The 18064-nt window shown below is 46.3% G+C and overlaps 1 protein-coding gene across 3 annotated transcripts in view; it reads left to right on the forward strand.

Moving 5' to 3' along the window:
- LOC137519286 (cytochrome P450 2B19-like) overlaps nucleotides 1-18064 on the forward strand; it is a 192227-nt gene that overhangs the window by 165817 nt on the left and 8346 nt on the right. The gene's annotated exons all lie outside the window — the stretch shown is intronic.

Consider the following 18064-nt stretch of genomic DNA (forward strand, 5'->3'; position numbering starts at 1 on the left):
GCTGTGTGGGAACAATGGGAGGACACAGGAACATACTATTGTTGTTCATGGATGCTACACCCCCGAGGTGCTCACCACTATTCACTATAGGCTGATGTGTGGGAACAATGGGAGGACACAGGAACATACTATTGCTATTCATGGATGCTCCACCCCCAAGGTACTCACCAGTATTCACTATAGGCTGATGTGTGGGAACAATGGGAGGACACAGGAACATATTATTATTATTATTATTATTCATGGATGCTCCACCCCCGAGGTGCTCACCAGTATTCACTATAGGCTGCTGTGTGGGAACAATGGGAGGACACAGGAACATACTATTGTTGTTCATGGATGCTCCACCCCCGAGGTGCTCACCACTATCCACTATAGGCTGCTGTGTGGGAACAATGGGAGGACACAGGAACATATTATTATTATTATTCATGGATGCTCCACCCCCGAGGTGCTCACCAGTATTCACTATAGGCTGCTGTGTGGGAACAATGGGAGGACACAGGAACATACTATTATTATTATTCATGGATGCTCCACCCCCGAGGTGCTGACCAGTATTCACTATAGGCTGCATGTTTGGGAACAATGGGAGGACACAGGAACATACTATTATTATTATTATTATTATTATTATTCATGGATACGCCACCCCCGAGGTGCTCACCAGTATTCACTATAGGCTGCTGTGTGGGAACAATGGGAGGACACAGGAACATACTATTATTATTATTCATGGATGCTCCACCCCCGAGGTGGTCACCAGTATTCACTATAGGCTGATGTGTGGGAACAATGGGAGGACACAGGAACATAATATTAATATTATTATTATTGTTCATGGATGCTCCACCCCCAAGGTGCTCACCAGTACTCACTATAGGCTGCCTGTGTGGGAACAATGGGAGGACACAGGGACATACTATTATTATAATTCATGGATGCCCCACCCCCGAGGTGCTCACCAGTATTCACTATAGGCTGCATGTGTGGGACAAAGGGAGGACACAGGGACATACTATTATTATTATTATTATTATTCATGGATGCTCCACCCCCGAGGTGCTCACCAGTATTCACTATAGGCTGCATGTGTGGGAACAATGGGAGGAGACAGGGACATACTATTATTATTATTCATGGATGCTCCACCCCCGAGGTGCTCACCAGTATTCACTATAGGCTGCTGTGTGGGAACAATGGGAGGACACAGGAACATACTATTATTATTCATGGATGCTCCACCCCCGAGGTGCTCTGCTCACCAGTACTCACTATAGGCTGCATGTGTGGGAACAATGGGAGGACACAGGGACATACTATTATTATTCATGGATGCTCCACCCCCGAGGTGCTCACCAGTACTCACTATAGGCTGCATGTGTGGGAACAATGGGAGGACACAGGGACATACTATTATTATTATTTTTTTTTTTTAAACAATAACATTTTTATTGGTTTATATTATGCTATACATCAGGATTATAGTACAATGACATCGTGTATAATTCACATTATAGCGGTTTGTACAACTGGGATGTATTTGTACATAAAAACTGAACAAATTATACATTTATATCTATATAAACGCTAATAATAAAACAGTCGATCATTCATCAATGATAGAGTATAGCTTGTTTGGCACTTGTGCAAAAATATATAAGCTATTATGTCATTATTAGTATCCTTTGATGTATGTACAATGGGAGCTGGGATCCTAGTCAGCCCTTCATAAAACCACATAGGCTGGTCGACCTCAGATCACCTTCCCACTGTTCTGCTCGATTGAAGCAGTGGTGTTTAGACCAATCAATCGAAAGCTAGTGCATCGGTACTAATGGGTTCTATCTCTAGTGGGTTTTTCGATAGGAACTTAAGGATATGATAACTTAACCATAACATAGAGAACAGAGCAAACAGCTTATCTATTTAGCATCTTTTATTTCACCCTAACTATTTTGAGTATCCTTTAATATGGGCTCAGCAGGTTGGGCAATGTCTATAATGACTATACCACTTCATTTACTTGGGTCTATTCATTTGGGTCTATTCAGAGGCTATTTTGGGGCTCAGATTTTCCTCTAACAGCATGTTTCGTTTATATGTTGCTAACAGGCTGGGAAGGTCATACGCATCAGTAGATTTCCAGTTATTCGAAATAGTACACTGGGGCTTCTTGTAACGATTGTGGAATTCTCTCCGTGATCAGCGCACAAGACGTGCGCTGACACTGCGGAAATCCTCCACAAGCGTGTAATTTGAGGGAACCCAGCAAAAGGTGCAATGCACCTGTAGAGGGAAATTCCTGTCGGCAGTTGGAGCTGTGGAGTGCAGAGGAACAGCTCCTCTGCCCTGCCACAGACGCCAGACAGGAATTGTACGAAGGGAAGAAACGCAGGGCAAGATAGCCCTGAGAGAGAGAGAGCACAGGGACAGAGGGTATGTGTGTCCACCAATCTAGTCGCCACCCTGCGATGATGAACACACAACCATGAAGATAAAGGGCTCGATTCACAAAGCGGTGATAACCCAGTTAAAGACTTTAGGCGTGATAACCCAGTTAAAGACTTTAGGCGTGATAACCATTTTTATCATGCCTAAACTCAGTTTAGGCGTGATAAGTTTAGGCATGATAAGTTTAGATAAGTTTAGATCGCGCGCAAAGTCCCTCACGCAAAGCAGCGCCATTAAACTCTATGCAAAGTGCACCAGACTTTGCTAGCGCAAAACTTTTGATCAGCTGTGCACTGCGGTGCTAACCCAGTTGGTGCTTAAACTTATCACGCCTAAGAACTTATCACAGCTAAACTTATCATGCCTAAACAGAGTTTAGGCGTGATAAAGGGCTTTTCACTAGCGTGCTAACTGTTAGCACCGCTTTGTGAATCAGGCCCAAAGTGAGAAGGCAATCGCCAGGGATGGCGATTGCTAACAGCGACACAAGACCGAATAAGCACAGATGAGGAATGTATGTATGTCCACCAATCTAGCCGCCAACCTGCGACGGTGGACACACAACAGAAGAAACCAAGTGAGAACGCAATCGCCTGAGAAGCGACTGCGAAAGAGATTGAGCAAAGAGACAGATTGTATGTGTGTGCACCAAACTAGTCGCCAACCCGCGACGGTACATACACAACAGCAGATATGAAGTAGGAACGCAATCGCGGGAGAGGCGATTGCCAGAGGTGACACAAGGCTACAGCAAGGCAGAGCACGAGAGTAGCAAAGGCACAGCAAATAATACAATGAGAAGATAAGGAAAATACCAAACGCTAGCTAAACGCGAACACCGCACTCATTCGCAACAGTGCACGCGTTTATGCTCGGTCTCCGCGTGATAAGCACAACAGAGACAAGCACGCCTAACTAACCACCAACAGACAGACATGGAACAGAGGACGCGAGTGCTTGCTTAACGGTTACCTCACCGAGCCTCCAGCAAGCGTTCGTAGCAGACAAGACAGATAGAGGAGATAGCTGGTAGCAACCGCTGCTCCAGCTATACTCCAAGAACAAAGATCAGAACGACTTCCTGTCGACCACCGCTGGGACAGAACAATCGCAACAGACAAACAAAACAGATATACAATCCTAACTGCACTAGGGGAACCTGCCTAGTGCAGTCCCAGGAATTACTCTAAGCTAATCTTCAAACAATGAGCAAGGCTGACACTCCAGGAGTGTTTCACAGGACTAACCAATACAAAAATGACTGAACCAAACTCACTCGCTCACTCCTGGACAGGAGAGCTGGTGCCGGTGCACTCCTCCACGCAGGTACACCACCCCTGCCACACACTGTGATACAGGTATTTCTGGAAGAAGGAGGCACTCCACAGGCTTGAACTTGCGTTCAGTTTATTGCATGTCGTTACACTACATGTTTCGGGCTCCGCCCTTCATCAGGTGTAACCACCCACTTCCTCCACCTTCAATATATGCCCCTGACTCCTCCCATAAAGGGTGGGTCAGGTCCACCATTAATGTACAATTCAATGTCCCCTGTTACTTCACAGGTTCTGTATATGCATACATATAAACACTAATGTGTAAACCCAGTGTACATTTCACAACAAACATAACTAAAAAATTAAACAAGTAAATACCAAAATATATCCAAAAATATATATATATCATACAGAGTCACTTGCACAGGGCACTACCCCTAGGGGTCTACCCTGGATAATCTGATGTAAGGCTACGCTCTTGGCATGTTAGTTCACTACTTCCATAGGTATACTCTATTTTACATACAGTTACTTGTCAGTTTCATGGAGTACAGCAGCACAGTTCATTTCCTGCAAAAAAATCATAAGAAACATTTTAAGTTTACTTGCTCATTCAAGCCTCTCGGTGATACAGAGTCTAATGATCTGATCCATCTAATCTCTTTCTGAAGCAGCAAACGTTCTCTGTCACCCCCTCTTGGTAAAGGTTCAACCTGATCTAATACTAGCCATCTTAATTGAATCGCATTGTGGCCATGTTCAACAAAATGTCTGGATACTGAAGTCTCATGACGTTTTTCCCCTTTGGAATATCCCTTTATGTTATTTTTATGTTCTTGTATACGGGACTTCACCCCTCTGGTGGTTTTGCCCACATAGAACAGTCCGCAGGGGCATTTAAGGGCATAGACTACATATTCACTCTCACAAGTGTAGTATCCTGTGCACCTAACCTTTTCGCCTGTGCGGGGATGTGGAAACCAATCCCCTTTGATTACAGCTCCACTGCAATTACATGATAGACAAGGGAATGTTCCTATCCTCTTGGTCCCCAAGAACTTGGGTCTCTTCTTTCTAGCCAGGTCTTTATTGCTCACCATCTCACCAATAGTTTTCCCTCTTTTATAGGCAAATACAGGATAGTCCTTAAACAAGTAGCCACACTCTTTGTCATTTTGCACAATAGACCAGTATTTCCTCACAGCTTTGCGGACAGTCCCTGATAGATCATTGTATTGTAGTACATAGGGGATTCTCTGTTGCCTCCTTCTTTGTAATCTACTCTGAAATACCAGCTGATTTCTGTCCATAATTCTAATCTGTTCTTTGAGGTTCTTTAATGTTTCTAGCTTATACCCTTTTGCTTTAAATTTCTCAAGTAGCTGATCTGCCGCTTTCATGTAATCCTCATCGGTTGAGGAGATACGTCTTGCCCTGAGGAATTGACTCCGTGGTATGGCTCTCTTGCAATTGGGTTCATGATAGCTATCTGTTCGTAATAGGCTATTCCTGTCTGTTGCTTTGCTATATAGGCTAGTGACTAATTTGCCCTCTTTCTTACTGATCATTACGTCCAAATAACTAATGGATGTCTCTGATGTCTCTGCTGTGAATTTGATGGTATTATGGGAGGAGTTCACCTCTGTCATAAACTCAGAGAACAGTTCCGGTGAACCTTCCCAAATAAGCAAAATATCGTCCACAAACCTGTAATATGCAATGATATGCTTGTTGTATTTTCTGTTATTCAAAATTACATCCTTTTCCAGGTTGTTCACGAAGATATTTGCAAAAGACAGGGCTACCGGGCTTCCCATGCTTGTTCCCTGTCTCTGAATATAAAATGAATCCTCAAATTTAAAATAATTCTTACGCAATATGATTTCCAGACAGTCTAGCATGAAATAGATTTCTCTATTAGGCATGGAGGTCTCAAGGAGCAGTTTTTCTACTGCGTTCATTCCTTCCTGGTGAGGGATAGAAGTCTGTGTTGAACAAAGGAATGGGGTTTGTTCCCACTTATAAATCTGATGAACTGATGGCAGAAGTGGATCTATACAGATTCGTCAGACTGTTGAAGTTAAAGGTGTTTTTCAAAGATAAGCCTGATGTGATTAGCACCAATTTGCATAAAAAAGTGACTGGTCTCCCGACATAGATAATGCCTCAATTAACTTGTTTGAGAAGCTAGTAATGGTGGAAATAGATAAGAGCAATAGAAAACAGAAACATGTCAAGAATAAAGCAGGCCATACACTGGCCCGATTTGCGCCCGTTTCGACAGCAGATTCGATCACTGGGATCGAATCTGCTGCCAATCGTTCACGCTACACGCCGAATTTCGATCCATTTCGTCCGATCCCGTCGATCGTGCCGTGCGGAAAATAACCGTCGATCGCCCGCGGGTAAAGAGCGCATCGCTAGCGGCGTTCGAGTGCCCGACGACCGACGCAATAGAGCCCGCATACATTACCTGCTCCGCCGGCGCGACTGCAGTCTCCCGGTCACCGCTGCTCTGTCTGCGCTCTGGTCCGGCATGCCTCACTTCTTCTAGCCCGGCAGTAGAGCGCCCTCTACTGTTTAAACTTCCTGCCGGGCTAGAAGAAGTGAGGCATGCCGGACCTGGAGACCAGAGCGCAGACAGAGCAGCGGTGACCGGGAGACTGGAGTCGCACCGGCGGAGCAGGTAATGTATGCGGCGGGGGGGGGGGGGCAGCAGCAGCAGCACCACCACAACAGATTGTGAACGGTTTCAGGCTGAAATCGGTTCACAATCTGTTTGCTGTAAAGGTGGCCATACGATCCCTCTCTGATCAGATTCGATCAGAGAGGGATCTATCTGTTGGTCGAATCTGATGGCAAATCGACCAGTGTATGGCCACCTTAACTTATCTTACGATGAGAGAAAAGCACTAAAATCTCTGAGTGGTAGACAGGAGATTATCATTCTGAGAGCAGACAAGGGAGGAGCCATTGTAGTAATGAACCGTAGCGCTTATATAGCTGAAGCCAAACGGCAATTAGAATGCCCAGGACATTACGACATGTGTGCATATGACCCCACTTGGGAAATAAAGAAAAGCATTGACAACTTGATATGTGACGCTGTGCTGGAAGGATTGATTGACAAATCTATGGCCAACTTCCTCACTGTAGAACACCCGCAAGTGCCTTTACTGTATTTACTGCCCAAAGTACATAAAAACCTTATGAATCCTCCGGGTAGACCCATAGTTGCCAGCAGGGGATCCATATTATATCCATTAGCACAATATGTAGATACAACCTTGCAGAAGTTAGCTACCAACATCCCTACGTGTCTGAAAGATACTAATGATTTATTGCAGAGATTGCATGGACTGCAAGATCTACCTGAGAAGGCAATGTTATGCACATTGGACATTCAAAGTTTATTTACTTCTATCCCTCACCAGGAAGGAATGAACGCAGTAGAAAAACTGCTCCTTGAGACCTCCATGCCTAATAGAGAAATCTATTTCATGCTAGACTGTCTGGAAATCATATTGCGTAAGAATTATTTTAAATTTGAGGATTCATTTTATATTCAGAGACAGGGAACAAGCATGGGAAGCCCGGTAGCCCCGTCTTTTGCAAATATCTTCGTGAACAACCTGGAAAAGGATGTAATTTTGAATAACAGAAAATACAACAAGCATATCATTGCATATTACAGGTTTGTGGACGATATTTTGCTTATTTGGGAAGGTTCACCGGAACTCTTCTCTGAGTTTATGACAGAGGTGAACTCCTCCCATAATACCATCAAATTCACAGCAGAGACATCAGAGACATCCATTAGTTATTTGGACGTAATGATCAGTAAGAAAGAGGGCAAATTAGTCACTAGCCTATATAGCAAAGCAACAGACAGGAATAGCCTATTACGAACAGATAGCTATCATGAACCCAATTGCAAGAGAGCCATACCACGGAGTCAATTCCTCAGGGCAAGACGTATCTCCTCAACCGATGAGGATTACATGAAAGCGGCAGATCAGCTACTTGAGAAATTTAAAGCAAAAGGGTATAAGCTAGAAACATTAAAGAACCTCAAAGAACAGATTAGAATTATGGACAGAAATCAGCTGGTATTTCAGAGTAGATTACAAAGAAGGAGGCAACAGAGAATCCCCTATGTACTACAATACAATGATCTATCAGGGACTGTCCGCAAAGCTGTGAGGAAATACTGGTCTATTGTGCAAAATGACAAAGAGTGTGGCTACTTGTTTAAGGACTATCCTGTATTTGCCTATAAAAGAGGGAAAACTATTGGTGAGATGGTGAGCAATAAAGACCTGGCTAGAAAGAAGAGACCCAAGTTCTTGGGGACCAAGAGGATAGGAACATTCCCTTGTCTATCATGTAATTGCTGTGGAGCTGTAATCAAAGGGGATTGGTTTCCACATCCCCGCACAGGCGAAAAGGTTAGGTGCACAGGATACTACACTTGTGAGAGTGAATATGTAGTCTATGCCCTTAAATGCCCCTGCGGACTGTTCTATGTGGGCAAAACCACCAGAGGGGTGAAGTCCCGTATACAAGAACATAAAAATAACATAAAGGGATATTCCAAAGGGGAAAAACGTCATGAGACTTCAGTATCCAGACATTTTGTTGAACATGGCCACAATGCGATTCAATTAAGATGGCTAGTATTAGATCAGGTTGAACCTTTACCAAGAGGGGGTGACAGAGAACGTTTGCTGCTTCAGAAAGAGATTAGATGGATCAGATCATTAGACTCTGTATCACCGAGAGGCTTGAATGAGCAAGTAAACTTAAAATGTTTCTTATGATTTTTTTTGCAGGAAATGAACTGTGCTGCTGTACTCCATGAAACTGACAAGTAACTGTATGTAAAATAGAGTATACCTATGGAAGTAGTGAACTAACATGCCAAGAGCGTAGCCTTACATCAGATTATCCAGGGTAGACCCCTAGGGGTAGTGCCCTGTGCAAGTGACTCTGTATGATATATATATATTTTTGGATATATTTTGGTATTTACTTGTTTAATTTTTTAGTTATGTTTGTTGTGAAATGTACACTGGGTTTACACATTAGTGTTTATATGTATGCATATACAGAACCTGTGAAGTAACAGGGGACATTGAATTGTACATTAATGGTGGACCTGACCCACCCTTTATGGGAGGAGTCAGGGGCATATATTGAAGGTGGAGGAAGTGGGTGGTTACACCTGATGAAGGGCGGAGCCCGAAACATGTAGTGTAACGACATGCAATAAACTGAACGCAAGTTCAAGCCTGTGGAGTTTCACAGGACTAACCCTTATGACCAGCACAGGTCTGTTATATCACATGGTATATATAGAGCAAGCCTACAAAGGATGTGGCTAGGCAATTTGCATGACAAACGTATGCAAATTCCTCAGCAGCAGCAAGCTGCAAAACTGACACAAGGTCTCTTCTCCAGAGACCTGCAGAAAGCAGACCTGAACAGTGGTCAAAAAGCTGCCTGCCTGCGCAGGCAGCTGAGCGGATCATTACAGAGAGAAGGGTATATTCATTTCTTCCAATTGTTCCGATCTTAGTTTCGGTAGATCAATTGAGCTAAGAAAGTCGTTAATTGCTGTTTGGGAGGGATGAGTGGTGTTAGGCTCTCTTTGTAGGTTATATAACTGTGAATAGTATTCAGCGAATGCGTTAGCTATGTGCTTGGGGTTCATTCTTTTTGATTTAGTAGTTGGGTGGATGATTGAGTGTATCATAGATTTGGTATTTCTATGTTTTATTGCATTCGCTAGAAATTTCCCCGCTTTATTATTTTGGGAATACTTGAGGGAGTTAGTTTTCCGTAGATTTGCCTCATGTTGATAAAGGAGAACGTTTTTCAGCTCTTGCCTGAGATAAAACTACCTATTATATATGTTTGGATCTGATGTTTGTTTATGTGCTTTTTCTAAAGTTTGGATCCGGGTGAGAAGGTTTAAATACAGTTTCTGTCTTTCTTTCTTAATTCTAGAGCTTTGCTGGAGGTATAAGCCTCTCATGTAGGCCTTATGTGCTGACCATATAGTGGCTTGGTCAGTATCTGGCGTGTTGTTAGTGGCAAAAAAGTTTTGTATATGTTCTTTAGAGGCATTTATGTATTTAGGGTTAGGCATATTGGAATAGTTCATTCTCCATAGCTTAGGTCTTGAGGTATAAGCTTCGTTTCTAATGGAGAGTTGTATAGGTGAGTGGTCTGGCCACGTAATGTTGCCTATTTTTGCTTCTGTTACTAGTTGTAGTAGGTTTCTGTCTGTAAGGAAATAATCGATTCGCGAATGAGATTTATGAACTGCGGAGTAAAATGTGTAGTCTTTTTCCGTTGTGTGTAGGATTCTCCAGGGGTCTAGTAGATTGTTATATCTCAGCACTTTTTCCATAAGGATTGGGTTTGTTGTAGTTTTGGTAGTGGTATCGTTCTTTGATATGCATGCATTAAAGTCCCCCCCTATTAATAGATGGCCTTGTTTTATCTTGTCTATTTTCTGTAACAAGTTTTGTAGGAAACTTTTCTGGGAGGAGTTGGGGGCGTATAAAGCTACTATTGTGTACTTTTGGTCATTTATGCTTCCTACAAAGATTATATATCTTCCTCCCTCGTCTACCTCAACAGAGATAGGCAATTTCTTTACTGAATGCTAGCAAGACACCTCTTTTTTTTTTGGTGAACACACTATGGTAGATATTTGTATATTCAGGAGAAGAACAGTATTTAGTGTCTTTTTGGATTAAATGCGTCTCTTGTGCCATCACAATGTGTGCATTTTGGGATTTAGCACCCTTCCATAGTAATCTCCTTTTGAATGCTGAGTTCAAGCCTCTGACATTGATTGAGTAGACTCGGGTATAAGGGACATTAGCCATTACCTGTTTTCTCTTTTGTTTTGATTTTTTCCCGATTTATATCAATCATACCGTGATATAAAGACATATATAGCATTAATATCATAGTATTGAGACTCTTAGATGGCATAATCTGTAGGGTGAGGTACAGCTCATTATCAGCTACGAGAACATAAACAGCTATAAGAACATAAACAAGAGTACTTGGTGAGAGCCAATTGAGTGTAGAACACAAGTTCAAAGGTCTACACCGCATGTTGGGGAATAGCAATTAAACAATTGCTCAGTGCTATAAGCACTTGTAGAGAAACTTTTAACACAGTTGGCCTGGCTCGGCTGTGAAAAACAGTTGTGCTTGCTTAGGAGATCTTAGGGAGGAGAGGTAAAGGGGTTCCACTGTACAGGTTGTTTTTTGTAGATGCAGTAGGGTTTCCTAAGAACTGGATTTTCAATTGCTTTAGGAGATTGACTCCGGATTTCAGAGTCGCGATAGCATAGTTCTTGTTGTGCACTGAGAACAGAAGTTTCGTGGGGAAACTCCATTTGTATGGGATTTGTGTGTTCATCAAAGCTTTAGCTATAGGTTGCAGACTTCTTCTGGTCTGTAGTGTCACTTGCGACAGATCTGCGTATAGTTGTATCTTGGAGAATGGGTCTGGTAATGATCTCATCTTCCTGGTTGCTAGTAGCAGGTTCTCTTTCGTTTGGTAGAATAAGAATCTGACTATTACGTCTCTGGGTATATGTTCAGCTAAGTGGGACGGTTTGGGCACACGGTGCACTCTATCGATGGTTAATTCAATGTTTGATATGCCTGGTAAAGCATTTTTTGTTAGAGACTGCACATATGATCTTAACTCTCCTGTAGGGACTGATTCAGGAATACCCCTTAGTTTAATATTATTCCGTCTAGACCTGTCTTCCGCATCAGAGGCTTTCGCTTTTAGCCATGTTATGTCCTTGGTGTGTTGGTCTGATGTGTCGACCATCACATTGTGTTCTTTGACTATTTCCGTGATCTTATTTTCCGCCATGTCTACCCTGTGACCTAGCTCATTCACCTCCTTCTGAGTGCTGGCCTGCATATTCGCAAAGTCTGTTAAGAGGGATGATCTGAATGAGAGCAAGAGTTCTTTAATAAATTCCTGCGATGCAGGAACGTTAGTGGCTGGGAATACTGAGATGTCAGTGAAGTTTGCTGTTATGGCGTCATGTGGGGGCTGCGCAAGGCCTACCTTGATCTGGCCGGGCTACTTGAGGGAGAATTGTCTGCATCAGCCTCCGATGATAGGCTGGGTAGCGTGTCCCCTGCATGTCCGCTTGTGTCTCCGCTGATGTTGTGGTTGTCTAGCCGCGCGGGCATCTGGGCTTGCAGGGAGGCTTCAGCTCCATCTTGGTTTCTCCGTGTGGAGCGCTGCGGCTTCTCAGAGAAAAAGTCAGTCAGCTTTTTAGGCTTCAGAGCTGCCTTGCACTTCTTCGAGTTGTCCCCCTCAGTCTCTATCTCCTCCTGGGTCTGCTGGTAAGTTGTGGACATTGTGCACTGCTTTGGGCCGATTTGAAGTTCGCCGAAAAAGGAGCTCAGGGATTACACAGCCACCCTGGTCTCCGTCGTGGGCACGCCCCCATCTATTATTATTATAATTCATGGATGCTCCACCCCCGAGGTGCTCACTAGTACTCACTATAGGCTGCATGTGTGGGAACAATGGGAGGACACAGGAACATACTATTATTATTATTATTCATGGATGCTCCACCCCCGAGGTGCTCACCAGTATTCACTATAGGCTGCATGTGTGGGAACAATGGGAGGACACAGGAACATACTATTATTATTGTTATTCATGGGTGCTCCACCCCCGAGTAGTGTTGGGCGAACAGTGTTCGCCACTGTTCGGGTTCTGCAGAACATCACCCTGTTCGGGTGATGTTCGAGTTCGGCCGAACACCTGACGGTGCTCGGCCAAACCGTTCGGCCACATGGCCGAACTAAGAGCGCATGGCCGAACGTTCCCCGAACGTTCGGCTAGCGCTGTGATTGGCCGAACGGGTCACGTGGTTCGGGCCCGAACGCGCTCTGATTGGCCGAACGGTCACGTGGTTCGGGTAAATAAATACCCGAACCACGTCATATCTCCGCCATTTGTCTGTGGGTTTAGCTTTGGGTAGGCAGGCAGGGTAGTTCGCTCTCCAGCCACGCTAGCCAGGGTCCCCCCCAGTCATTGTGTGTCGCTGCTGGGAACAGTAGTACACCGCTCGCTCAGCCACACTATATATAGCATTGTTTACTGCCACTGTGTACCTCGCTCAGCCACGCTATATATATAGCATTGTGTTTTCTGACACTCTGTGTACACGGCTTAGCCTGACTAATATAGCATTGTGTGTACTGCCACTGTGCACCTCGCTCAGCCACGCTATATATAGCATTGTGTGTACTGCCACTGTGCACCTCGCTCAGCCACGCTATATATAGCATTGTGTGTACTGCCACTGTGCACCTCGCTCAGCCACGCTATATATATAGCATTGTGTTTTCTGACACTCTGTGTACACGGCTTAGCCTGACTAATATAGCATTGTGTGTACTGCCACTGTGCACCTCGCTCAGCCACGCTATATATAGCATTGTGTGTACTGCCACTGTGCACCTCGCTCAGCCACGCTATATATAGCATTGTGTGTACTGCCACTGTGCACCTCGCTCAGCCACGCTATATATAGCATTGTGTGTACTGCCACTGTGCACCTCGCTCAGCCACGCTATATATAGCATTGTGTGTACTGCCACTGTGCACCTCGCTCAGCCACGCTATATATATAGCATTGTGTTTTCTGACACTCTGTGTACACGGCTTAGCCTGGCTATATAGCATTGTGTGTACTGCCACTGTGCACCTCGCTCAGCCACGCTATATATATAGCATTGTGTTTTCTGACACTCTGTGTACACGGCTTCGCCTGACTAATATAGCATTGTGTGTACTGCCACTGTGCACCTCGCTCAGCCACGCTATATATAGCATTGTGTTTTCTGACACTCTGTGTACACGGCTTAGCCTGGCTATATAGCATTGTGTGTACTGCCACTGTGCACCTCGCTCAGCCACGCTATATATAGCATTGTGTTTACTGCCACTCTGTGTACACGGCTCAGCCAGACTATATAGCATTGTGTGTACTGCCACTCTGTGTACACCGCTCAGCCAGACTATATAGCATTGTGTGTACTGCCACTCTGTGTACACGGCTCAGCCAGACTATATAGCATTGTGTGTACTGCCACTCTGTGTACACCGCTCAGCCAGACTATATAGCATTGCGTACTCTGCCAGTCAGTGTGTATATTGCTGGGATCAGTAATACTCCACTCACCGCCAACCACTATATGAGCTCACCATGAGTTCCTCAGAGACCTCCGCTGTGAGCAGCACTCCCAACAACAGCAACAGCCAACGCCCCACGCAAGCTATAACATCCACTACAGCAGCCAGTGGTCAGCAGCAGCCCTCTCCGGAGGAGAATGTTGTGTCCATCGGTCCGTCGCCAGAACGATTAATGAGGGCTGCCATTGAGGAGATGATGGGGCCTGATGTGGAGGAGGAGGTCGGGCTCAGGCCAGCATCCCAAGTTAATGTTGAGGACGATGAGGGGTCTGTGTCTGGGGATGTTGGGGTGGCAGAGGTGGTGGGTGGGTCAGACTCAGGAGAAGAGTTGTATGATGAGGATGATGATCGGGACCATCTGTATGTGCCTCAGAGTCCGACCCCGGAAAACATGTTGTATCGTGTGTTTAGGTACTAAAATCTGCGTTCCCACTTCCCAGTACTGCCTGCAGTGCCCGGGTCCACGGATCCATATAATTTTTTGGGCAGCACTATCAAACTGTGGTACTATGAGTGAGTTGCCATGGTCCTTCTGTGCTGCCTGTCACACTCACCGTCTGTCTGCAGATGGATTGTTCAACACAGCTACGCCATCTGACATGTAGTCCTGGATCTTGACCATCTTCTCTAGGCGATTGGTGTTGGAGGACATGGAACTGCCCGATTGCTGTTCTGTGGGCTGCTGCATGGGTGTCAGAAAATGTTCCCACTCCAAGGACACTGCCAATACCATTCCCTTTTGGGCACTAGCAGCAGCAGGGCCGTTTCTTGCCCCGTTCAGCCGGTTCTGCTGAACGGGGCGCCGATGAGTGACAGATTGGGGGGCGCCAGGCCGTCCCTGTGGCCGCCGCCACTGCTCCCCCTCCCTCCCTCCCTCCTGGCGCCTCACTCAGACCTCGATCAGGCGGCGACCAATCATGCGGGCGCTAGGACCCAGCGCCCGCACTATGCGGAAGTGACATCACTTCCGCATATAGAGCGGTTGCGTCCAGCGCCCGCCGGTACTGGTCGGGTCGCCGCTGATCCTGAGGTCTGCAAGGTAAGGGGGGAGCGGGAGCGGCGGCTGGGGGCTCCCTGTCACTTACTGCTCAAACGGGCTCCCTGTCACTCACTTCCTAAAGGTACTCCCTGTCACTCACTTCCTAAAGGGGCTCCCTGTCACTCACTTCCTAAAGGTACTCCCTGTCACTCACTTCCTAAAGGGGCTCCCTGTCACTCACTTCCTAAAGGTACTCCCTGTCACTCACTTCCTAAAGGTACTCCCTGTCACTCACTTCCTAAAGGGGCTCCCTGTCACTCACTTCCTAAAGGGGCTCCCTGTCACTCACTTCCTAAAGGTACTCCCTGTCACTCACTTCCTAAAGGTACTCCCTGTCACTCACTTCCTAAAGGGGCTCCCTGTCACTCACTTCCTAAAGGGGCTCCCTGTCACTCACTTCCTAAAGGTACTCCCTGTCACTCACTTCCTAAAGGGGCTCCCTGTCACTCACTTCCTAAAGGTACTCCCTGTCACTCACTTCCTAAAGGGGCTCCCTGTCACTCACTTCCTAAAGGGGCTCCCTGTCACTCACTTCCTAAAGGTACTCCCTGTCACTCACTTCCTAAAGGTACTCCCTGTCACTCACTTCCTAAAGGGGCTCCCTGTCACTCACTTCCTAAAGGGGCTCCCTGTCACTCACTTCCTAAAGGTACTCCCTGTCACTCACTTCCTAAAGGGGCTCCCTGTCACTCACTTCCTAAAGGTACTCCCTGTCACTCACTTCCTAAAGGGGCTCCCTGTCACTCACTTCCTAAAGGGGCTCCCTGTCACTCACTTCCTAAAGGTACTCCCTGTCACTCACTTCCTAAAGGTACTCCCTGTCACTCACTTCCTAAAGGGGCTCCCTGTCACTCACTTCCTAAAGGGGCTCCCTGTCACTCACTTCCTAAAGGTACTCCCTGTCACTCACTTCCTAAAGGGGCTCCCTGTCACTCACTTCCTAAAGGTACTCCCTGTCACTCACTTCCTAAAGGGGCTCCCTGTCACTCACTTCCTAAAGGGGCTCCCTGTCACTCACTTCCTAAAGGTACTCCCTGTCACTCACTTCCTAAAGGTACTCCCTGTCACTCACTTCCTAAAGGGGCTCCCTGTCACTCACTTCCTAAAGGGGCTCCCTGTCACTCACTTCCTAAAGGTACTCCCTGTCACTCACTTCCTAAAGGGGCTCCCTGTCACTCACTTCCTAAAGGTACTCCCTGTCACTCACTTCCTAAAGGGGCTCCCTGTCACTCACTTCCTAAAGGGGCTCCCTGTCACTCACTTCCTAAAGGTACTCCCTGTCACTCACTTCCTAAAGGGGCTCCCTGTCACTCACTTCCTAAAGGTACTCCCTGTCACTCACTTCCTAAAGGGGCTCCCTTTCACTCACTTCCTAAAGGGGCTCCCTGTCACTCACTTCCTAAAGGGGCTCCCTGTCACTCACTGCCTAAAGGGGCTCCCTGTCACTCACTGCCTAAAGGGGCTCCCTGTCACTCACTGCCTAAAGGGGCTCCCTGTCACTCACTGCCTAAAGGGGCTCCCTGTCACTCACTGCCTAAAGGGGCTCCCTGTCACTCACTGCCTAAAGGGGCTCCCTGTCACTCACTGCCTAAAGGGGCTCCCTGTCACTCACTGCCTAATGGGGGTCCAGGCTGGCTACATGTACTGGGGAAACTGGCTGTTTGTCATTATGTGCATTTACTGGTGAAAAGCTGTCTCTTATTATGTGCATTTACTGGTGAAAAGCAGTCTCTTATTATGTGCATTTACTGGTAAAAAGCAGTCTCTTATTATGTGCATTTACTGGTGAAAAGCTGTCTCTTATGTGCATTTACTGGTGAAAAGCGGTCTCTTATGTGCATTTACTGGTGAAAAGCGGTCTCTTATGTGCATTTACTGGTGAAAAGCGGTCTCTTATTATGTGCATTTACTGGTGAAACGCTGTCTCTTATGTGCATTTAGTGGGGAAATGTTGTCAGTAAAAATAATCTTTTGTCAGTACATTTTTAGGTATTTGTCAGTAAAAAATAACGTGAAAGGTTGGCAACACTGGCAGGCTGCGCGGCGCAACGGGAAAGATACAGGCAGCCCACCTCACGCTTGGGCTTGGCGGGGGGAGGAGCCGACGACAGCGAGCGAGAGTACGGTGGACGCAGGCAGCCATAAATACGCAGTGTGTGACTGCGTCGCACTCGCAGAGCCTCTCAACCTGAGTCAGTCCAGATACTAGCAGACTGCCAGGCAGTCAAAGCCAGCCAGGAGCAAGCCCATGGAAGAGGGGTAGGAATGGGGTACCACATGCATGCGTAAAGAGGTGGAAGGTGTGGGTGTGATTAGGCAGGACATGGGTGTGGTTATGTGGTTGGGCGCGGTTAATTTAACCACTCCCATAGGCGCCAGAGAAAATCTTGCTGCCAGGTGCCAGGCACCCCAGGCTCACCCCTGTGTGCAGCAGCAGTGTGCGGCGGAGCCCAGCCCCAGAAGGTGGAGTCTTTTTGGCCAGTTGGACTCGGGCTCCTCGCTGCCACTGCTGCTAGTGGGTGCCTTGGCCCTTGCTGCCGCTGCCCGCTAGCACCTCCATGGTCCCCTGCCCGGACCCCCACCGTTCCTGGCCCGGCGCCTTCTTCCAGTTCCACCTGCCATGAGATGGACCTCATGGTAAGTAGGCAGTAAGGCAGGCAGTCTATGTACAGCACTGCCTCTCTCTTTCTGATGTGGCTGCTGGGGGAGGGGGGCGCTCTTTTTGCCCTGGGCTGGTGGTCAGAACTAGAGATGAGCCGAAATTTTCGAAATTTCGAACTGCTTTTATTACGAATGCGAAATTTAACATTACGACCCAAATTCGTAATTTCGTAATTAATTTTCAAATCGTAATTTACAATTTCGTAATCGAAATTTCACTCCCGTAATTACGAATTTCGTGTCTCCAACCGAAATTTTACTTTTTCAGGTTTGTAAGGGTTTCTATCCCTCTAGATGCCTAAAATGAATAGCACAGCCAGCCAGCCTCCTCCTCCTCCTCCCTCTCTCCCTCTCTCTCTCTCTCCAGAG

Source organism: Hyperolius riggenbachi, chromosome 5 (assembly GCF_040937935.1).
Source record: "Hyperolius riggenbachi isolate aHypRig1 chromosome 5, aHypRig1.pri, whole genome shotgun sequence".
In the NCBI taxonomy this organism is placed as follows: domain Eukaryota; kingdom Metazoa; phylum Chordata; class Amphibia; order Anura; family Hyperoliidae; genus Hyperolius; species Hyperolius riggenbachi.